At 38.5% G+C, this 8,260-nt stretch overlaps 1 long non-coding RNA gene across 1 annotated transcript in view; it reads left to right on the top strand.

Moving 5' to 3' along the window:
- The first annotated feature begins 503 nt into the window (after positions 1 to 503).
- Positions 504 to 8,260, top strand: part of LOC147916338 (uncharacterized) — a 110,832-nt gene continuing 103,075 nt past the window's right edge. The window contains exon 1 of the long non-coding RNA XR_015553124.1: positions 504 to 705. This is a non-coding gene — a long non-coding RNA (uncharacterized LOC147916338). The remainder of the gene's footprint in view (positions 706 to 8,260) is intronic.

Raw genomic sequence — 8,260 nt, 5'->3', positions numbered from 1 at the left:
CAGCCATGTTTGGCCGCTCCATTGACCTACAGCCACCAGCAAAAAAAGAAATATAAAAGCTGCTTTCTTTTTTTTAAAGATTTTTATTTATTTATTTTTCCCCCCCAAAGCCCCAGTAGATAGTTGTATGTCATAGCTGCACATCCTTCTAGTTGCTGTATGTGGGACGTGGCCTCAGCATGGCCAGAGAAGCGGTGCGTTGGTGCGTGCCCAGGATCCGAACACAGGCCGCCAGCAGCAGAGCGCGTGCACTTAACTGCTAAGCCACGGGGCCGGCCCTAAAAGCTGCTTTCTGCGTGGTGGGAACTGGCCCTTCTCCCATGGAGATAGTCGCAATGTGTGAAAATTTCAAGGCCTTTCGGGCGGCGCAGCCTGGGGCAGACTGGCCATCTGTGCCGGGCTGGGACGATAAGCAAGGTAAACAATGCACGTACACAACTACTGGACTGGGACGACAGCCGGGCGGGGGGGTGCTCAGCACGTACGCCACTGATAACCATTTGTGTGCATGGGAACACTAGATGCTTGCTCTGAAAAAAGCTCTGTAACTGCTTACTCTGGAAATGATTGATGCTATAAAAAACTGCTGGAGACTGAGATCCAGTGAGAGTTCCACCTGTGGAAGGGACGCCTTGCCCAGGACGTGTGATCCTTGCCCAGCCGAGTCGATTGACAGGACTCTCCCAGCAGTGGGGCGTGGATGTTGTGAGTAATTGATTTATTGTGAAGTAATTGATCTGATGTGTTCTCTTTTAGGTCAACCTGGTGTTTCTCTTTCCGGTTGATTTGTGTCATTTCCCTTCAGTCCATCTGGTGTTTCCCTTTTCGATCTATCTGATGTTTTTCCCTCTTATTATATGACCTATTGGAATCTGCTGCTATCTCAGCCAATGTGGATGTTTTCCCTTTCCAGTCGAGCTGGTGTTTTTTCTCTCTTATTATTTGACCTATTCGGACCTGTTTGCGGACTATCGCCTTTACTATCCTCTATATAATAAAATATACCTTCCGTCCATTTGTTTGGAGTGGAAAGTTTCTTTTACGATCGAATCCCCAAACCTCTCATAACACATGGATGCAATCCATCGATTTTCTTCAGATTTCACCAGTTTTACATGCACTCATTTGTGTGTGTGTATGTATTTTGTCCTATGCAGTTTTATCACATGAGTACATTCATGTGACCACAACCACAGTCAATACACAGAACAGTTCCATCACAAGGATCCTTCTGCTACTTTTTCTTAGCCACAGCCACTCACCTCCAATCCCTGGCAACCACTAATCTGTTCTCCATCTCTATCATTTTGTCATGTCAAGAATGTTATATAAATGGAATCATAGAGTATGTAACCTTTTGAGATGGGCTTATTTTTACTCAATATAATTTTCTTGAGATCCGTCTAAGTTTAGTGTATCAGGTCCTTTTCACTGCTGAGTAGTATTCTGTATTATGATGTAACACAGTTTGTTTAACCAATCACCTATGGAAAGACGTTTGGGTTGTTTCCAGCTTTTTTGTCTATTATGAATAAAGCTACTATGAATATTCATGTACAAACTTTTGGGTGAACATAAATTTATTTTTTCAAAAAAATTTTTTTTTTTTGATGAGGAAGATTGACTCTGAGCTAACATCCGTTGCCAATCTTTCCTCTTTTTGCTGAGGAAGATTAGCCCTGAGCTAACATCTGTGCCCATCTTCCTCCATTTTGTATATGGGATGCTGCCACAGCATGGCTTGATGAGCAGTGCATATGTCTGCACCTGCAATCCAAACCTGGGAACCTCGGGCCGCCGAAGTGGAATGCACAAACTTAACCACTATGCCGTGGGGCCAGCCCCTGAACATAAATTTTCATTTCTCTGTGAAAATGCCCAGGAGTGCAATTGCTGGGTTGCATGGTAAGCACATAGTTAGCTTTGTGAGGAACTGCCATACTCTTTTCCAAAGTGACTGTACTATTTTACATTCCCACCAGCAGTGTATGAGCAATCCACTTTCTCAGCATCTTCATAGCACTGAGTGCCCCGCCTGCGGTAGAGCCTCTACTCTATGATGGGGCTGGTAGAGAAAGGGTATCCTGACATCCAGGCTGCACATGACTGAATTTAGCCTCCACAACATGGATCTGGGGGTAAGGAAGAGAAATGCTGGCGGCCTGCCCCTCCCAGGGAGATAGCACAGCTCTCGACTGTGAGCTGGAGGGAGAGGAATTACTGTGTTCTTGGCTGCATCCACCTAGAGTGGAAATACTGTCATGCTGAGCTGAGATGGGGGTGGGGGAGTGGGATGTAGTTAATTGCCACAGACTCTTGCTGTTCTTACCAAATTTTATTTACTTATTAATTTTTTTCACCACCCCCAGTCCAGTTCTTACCAAATTTTAGTAGATTTTCTTGAATAAATATTTCTTCCAGAAACTTTGTTTTTGTAATTTTACCAGTTATGATTGTTTCTCTGGGGAGTAGGTCTGCAGAACCTATCAAGCTATGACTGTGGCAATGGAATCTAGTACTACTGAGTTTGAGGTTCTTTATATATTCTATATCCAAGTCCTCTGTCAGATACATGGTTTGCAAATACTTTCTCCCAATCTGGTGCTTCTCTTTTCCTATTCTGCACAGGGTCTTTTGCCAAGCAAATATTTTTAATTTTGATGGGGTCCAATTTATTGTTTTTTTTTCTTTTATGGATTGTGCTTCTAGTGTCAAATCTAGCTCTTGGTCCTGAAAATTTTCTCCTATGTTTTTGTTCAAAAGTTTTATAGTTTTACATTTAAGGCTATCATCCTTTTGAGTTGATTTTTGTATAAGGTTTAAGGTTTAGGGCAAGGTTATTATTTATTTATTTTTGCCTGTGGATGCCTAATTTCTCCAGCATTGTTTGTTGAAAGGGATATCCTTCCTCTATTGAATTGCTTTTGTACCTTTGACAGAAATCAGTCAGGCATGTTTGTGTGGGTCTATTTCTGTATTCTCTGTTCTCTTCCCTTGATCTGTGCGTCTATCCCTCCACTAACACCACATTGTCTTTTTTAAAAAGTTATTATATTGAGGTCATATTGGTTTACAACCTGAAATTGTGTCATTTCAGGTATACATTATTATATATCAGTTTCTGTATAGACTGCAGCGTGCTCACCATCAATAGTCTAGTTTTTATCCACCACCATGCATATGTGCCCCTTTACCCCTTTCGCCCACCCCCCAACCCCCTTCCCCTCTGGTAACCACTAATCTGTTCTCCTTATCCATGTGGTTGTTTATCTTCCACATATGAGTGAAATCATACAATGTTTGTCTTTGTCTGGCTTATTTAGCTTAACATAATACCCTCAAGGTCCATCCATGTTGTTGCAAATGGTACGATTTTGTCTCCTTTTTATGGCTGAGTAGTATTCCATTGTATGTATATATACCACATCTTCTTTATCCAGTCATCAGTTGATGGGCATTTGGGTTGCTTCCACATCTTGGCTATCGTGGATAATGCTGCAATGAACATACGGGTACATAAATCTCTTTACACTATTGATTTCATGTTCTTTGGATAAGTACCCAGCAGTGGGATAGCTGGGTCATATAGTATTTCTATTTCTAATTTTCTGAGGAATCTCCATCCTGTTTTCCATAGTGGCTGCACCAGCTTGCACTCCCACCAGCGGTGTTTGAAGGTTCCCACATTGTCTTAATTACTGTAACTATGTAGCAAGCCTTAGCATTGGGTGGAGTGATTCCTTCCATTATTCTTCTTTTGCAAAACTGTCTTAGCTATTCTAATTCTTGTGTCTTTCAGTATAAATTTTATTTTATTTTATTTTTTGCTGGGAGAACAGAGACAAATTGCCTTTTATTTTATTTTATTTTTTCGTTTCTGTTGACCCTTCCATTTTTTTTGTGGACTTTTTTTTTTAAATTTTTTGTTTATTGCAGTAACATTGGTTTATAACATTGTATAAGTTTCAGGTGTACATCATTATACTTCTATTTCTGCATAGATTACATCATGTTCACCACCCAAATACTAACTACAACCCATCACCACACACATGTGCTGAATTATCCCTTTCGCCCTCCTCCCTCCCCAATTCCCCTCTGGTAACCACCAATCCAATCTCTGTCTCTATGTGTTTGTTTATTGTTGTTATTATCTACTACTTAATGAAGGAAATCATACGGTATTTGACCTTCTCCCTCTGACTTATTTCACTTTGCATAATACCCACAATGTCCATCCATGTTGTCACAAATGGCTGGATTTCATCGTTTCTTATGGCTGAGTAGTATTCCGTTGTGTATATATACCACATCTTCTTTATCCATTCGTCCCTTGATGGGCACTTAGGTTGCATCCAAGTCTTGGCTATTGTGAATAACGTTGCATTGAACACAGGGGTGCATGTATCTTTATGCATTGGTGTTTTCAAGTTCTTTGGATAAATACGCAGCAGTGGAATAGCTGGATCATATGGTAGTTCTATCCTTGATTTTTTGAGGAATCTCCATACTGTTTTCCATAGTGGCTGCACCAGTTTGCACTCCCACCAGCAGTGTATGAGAGTTCCCTTCTCTCCACATCCTCTCCAACACATGTTGTTTCCTGTCTTGTTAATTACAGCCATTCTGACGGGCGGGAGGTGATATCTCCTTGTAGTTTTGATTTGCATTTCCCTGATAGTTAATGATTTTAAACATCTTTTCATGTGTCTGTTGGCCATCTGTCTATCTTCTTTGGAGAAATGTCTGTTGAGGTCTTTCACCCATTTTTTAATTGGGTTGTTAGTTTTTTTGTTGTTGAGATGCATGAGTTCTTTATATATTTTGGAGATTAAGCCCTTATCAGATGTATGGTTTGCAAATATCTTCTCCCAATTGTTAGGTTGTCTTTTCGTTTTGTTGATGGTTTCCTTTGCTGTGCAGAAGCTTTTTAGTTTGATGTAGTCCCATTTGTTTATTTTTTCTATTATTTCTCTTGCCCGGTCAGACATGGTGCTTGAAAATATGTTGCTAAGACCGATGTCGAAGAGCATACTGCCTATGTTTTCTTCTAGAAGTTTCATAGTTTCAGGTCTTACATTCAAGTCTTTAATCCATTTGGAGTTAATTTTCGTGTATGGTGTAAGGTAAGGGTCTACTTTCATTTTTTTGCATGTGGCTATCCAGTTTTCCCAACACCATTTGTTGAAGAGACTTTCATTTCTCCGTTGTATGTTCTTGGCTCCTTTGTCAAAGATTAGCTGTCCATAGATGTGTGGGTTTATTTCTGGGCTTTTGATTCTGTTCCATTGATCTGTGTGTCTGTTTTTGTGCCAGTACCATGCTGTTTTGGTTACTATAGCTTTGTAGTATATTTTGAAATCAGGGAGTGTGATACCTCCAGCTTTGTTCTTTTTTCTCAGGAGTCCTTTAGCTATTCGGGGTCTTTTGTTGTTCCATATAAATTTTGTTCTATTTCTGTGAAAAATGTTGTTGGAACTTTGATAGGGATTGCATTGGATCTATAGATTGCTTTAGGAAGTATGGACATCTTAACTATCTTAATTCTTCCAATCCAAGAGCACGGAATATCTTTCCATTTCTTTGTGTCTTCTTCAATTTCTTTCAGAAATGTTTTACAGTTTTCCGTGTACAGCTCTTTCACCTCTTTGGTTAAGTTTATTCCTAGGTATTTTATTCTTTTTGTTGCAATTGTAAATGGGATTGCCTTCTTAATTTCTCTTTCTGCTACTTCGTTGTTAGTGTATAGAAATGCAACTGATTTTTGTATGTTGATTTTGTATCCTGCAACTTTACCATATTCGTTTATTACTTCTAAAAGTTTTCTGGTGGATTCTTTAGGGTTTTCTATATGTAAAATTACATCATCTGCAAATAGCGGCAGTTTCACTTCTTCTTTTCCAATTTGGATCCCTTTTATTTCTTTCTCTTGTCTGATTGCTCTGGCTAGGACTTCCAGTACTATGTTAAATAGGAGTGGTGACAGTGGGCATCCTTGTCTGGTTCCTGTTCTTAGAGGGATAGCTTTCAGTTTTTCACCATTGAGGATGATATTAGCTGTGGGTTTCTCATATATGGTCTTTATTATGTTGAGGTATTTTCCTTCTATACCCATTTTATTCAGAGTTTTTATCATAAATGGATGCTGTATCTTGTCAAATGCTTTCTCTGCATCTATTGAGATGATCATGTGATTTTTATTCTTCATTTTATTAATGTGGTGTATCATGTTGATTGATTTGCGAATGTTAAACCATCCCTGCATACCTGGACTAAATCCCACTTGATCATGGTGTACAATCTTTTTAACGTATTGTTGTATGCAATTTGCTAGTATTTTGTTGAGGATTTTTGCATCGATGTTCATCAGTGATACTGGCCTGTAATTTTCTTTTTTTGTGCTGTCCTTGTCTGGTTTTGGTATCAGCATAATGTTGGCTTCGTAGAATGAGTTAGGGAGCTTCCCCCTCTCCTCAATTTTTTGGAAGAGTTTGAGAAGGATAGGTATTAAGTCTTCTTTGAATGTTTGGTAGAATTCACCAGGGAAGCTGTCTGGTCCTGGACTTTTATTTTTGGGGAGGTTTTTGATTACTGTTTCGATCTCCTTACTGGTGATTGGTCTGTTCAAATTCTCTACTTCTTATTGATCCAGTTTTGGAAGGTTGTATGATTCTAAGAATATATCCATTTCTTCCAGATTGTCGAACTGGTTGGCATAAAGCTTTTCATAGTATTCTCTTATAATCGTTTGTATTTCTGAGGTGTCTGTTGTAATTTCTCCTCTTTCATTTCTGATTTTACTTATTTGTGCCTTCTCTCTTTTTTTCTTGGTGAGTCTAGCTAAAGGTTTGTCAATTTTGTTGATCTTTTCAAAGAACCAGCTCTTGATTTTATTAATTTTTTCTATTGTTTTTTTGGTCTCTATTTCATTTATTTCTGCTCTGATTTTTATTATTTCCCTTCTTCTACTGATTTTGGGCTTTGTTTGTTCTTCTTTTTCCAGTTCCTTTAGGTGCATTGTTAGATTGTTTATTTGAGATTTTTCTTGTTTGTTGAGATAGGCCTGTATTGCTATAAACTTCCCTCTTAGAACTGCTTTTGCTGTATCCCATAAATTCTGGTATGTCGTATTTTCATTTTCATTTGTCTCCAGGTATTTTTTGATTTCTTTGTTGATTTCTTCGTTGACCCAGTCATGGTTCAGTAGCATTTTGTTTAATCTCCACGTATTTGTGGCTTTTCTGATTTTCTTCCTATAGTTGATTTCTAGTTTCATACCATTGTGGTCAGAAAAGATGCTTGGTATTATTTCAATCTTCTTAAATTTATGGAGACTTGTTTTGTGGCGTAATATGTGGTCAGTCCTGGAGAATGTTCCATGTGCATTTGAAAAGAATGTGTATTCTTTGGTTTTTGGATGGAATGCTCTGTATATATCTACTAGGTCCATCTGTTCTAGTGTATCATTTAAGGCCAATGTTTCCTTATTGATCTTCTGTTTGGATGATCTATCCATCGGTGTAAGTGGAATGTTCAAGTCCCCTACTATTATTGTGTTACTGTCTATTTCTCTTTTTATGTCTGTTAATAATTGCTTTATATATTTAGGTGCACCTACATTGGGTGCATAGATATTTACAAGTGTTATATCCTCTTGTTGGATTGTTCCCTTGATCATGATGTAATGCCCTTCTTTGTCTCTTTTTACAGTTTTTGTTTTAAAGTCTATTTTGTCTGATATGAGTACTGCTACCCCAGCTTTCTTTTCATTGCCATTTGCATGGAGTATCTTTTTCCATCCCTTCACTTTCAGTTTGTGAATGTCTTTAGGTCTGAAGTGTGTCTCTTGTATGCAACATATATATGGGTCTTGTTTTTTTATCCAATCAGCCACCCTATGCCTTTTACTTGGAGCATTTAGTCCATTGAAGTTTAAAGTAGCTATTGATAAGTATGTACTTACTGCCATTTTTTAACTTTTTTTTCCTCAGTGTTTTAGTAGTCCTTCTCTGTTCCTTTCTCCTTCTGTACAGAATTGATGGTCTCTTTAGTTTGACCCCTGTCTGAAAGCTCTACTCTTTAACTCCCCTCCTCCCTCCTTTTATGTTTTTGTTATCATATCTAACCTCTTTTTTGTGCATTTGTATCCATTACCCTCTTATCATGGAAATAGATATTTTTTCCTATTTGTGGTCTTCTCTTTTCCCCTTAAATCAGTCCCTTTAACATTTCTCATAGCACTGGTTTCTTGGTGACAAAC

The sequence above is a fragment of the Ceratotherium simum genome, chromosome 9 (assembly GCF_057802395.1).
Source record: "Ceratotherium simum simum isolate JZ-2026a chromosome 9, ASM5780239v1, whole genome shotgun sequence".
NCBI lineage: Eukaryota > Metazoa > Chordata > Mammalia > Perissodactyla > Rhinocerotidae > Ceratotherium > Ceratotherium simum.
The sequence above is the reverse complement of the archived record's forward strand: the minus strand, read 5'-3'. Positions and strand labels throughout refer to the sequence as shown.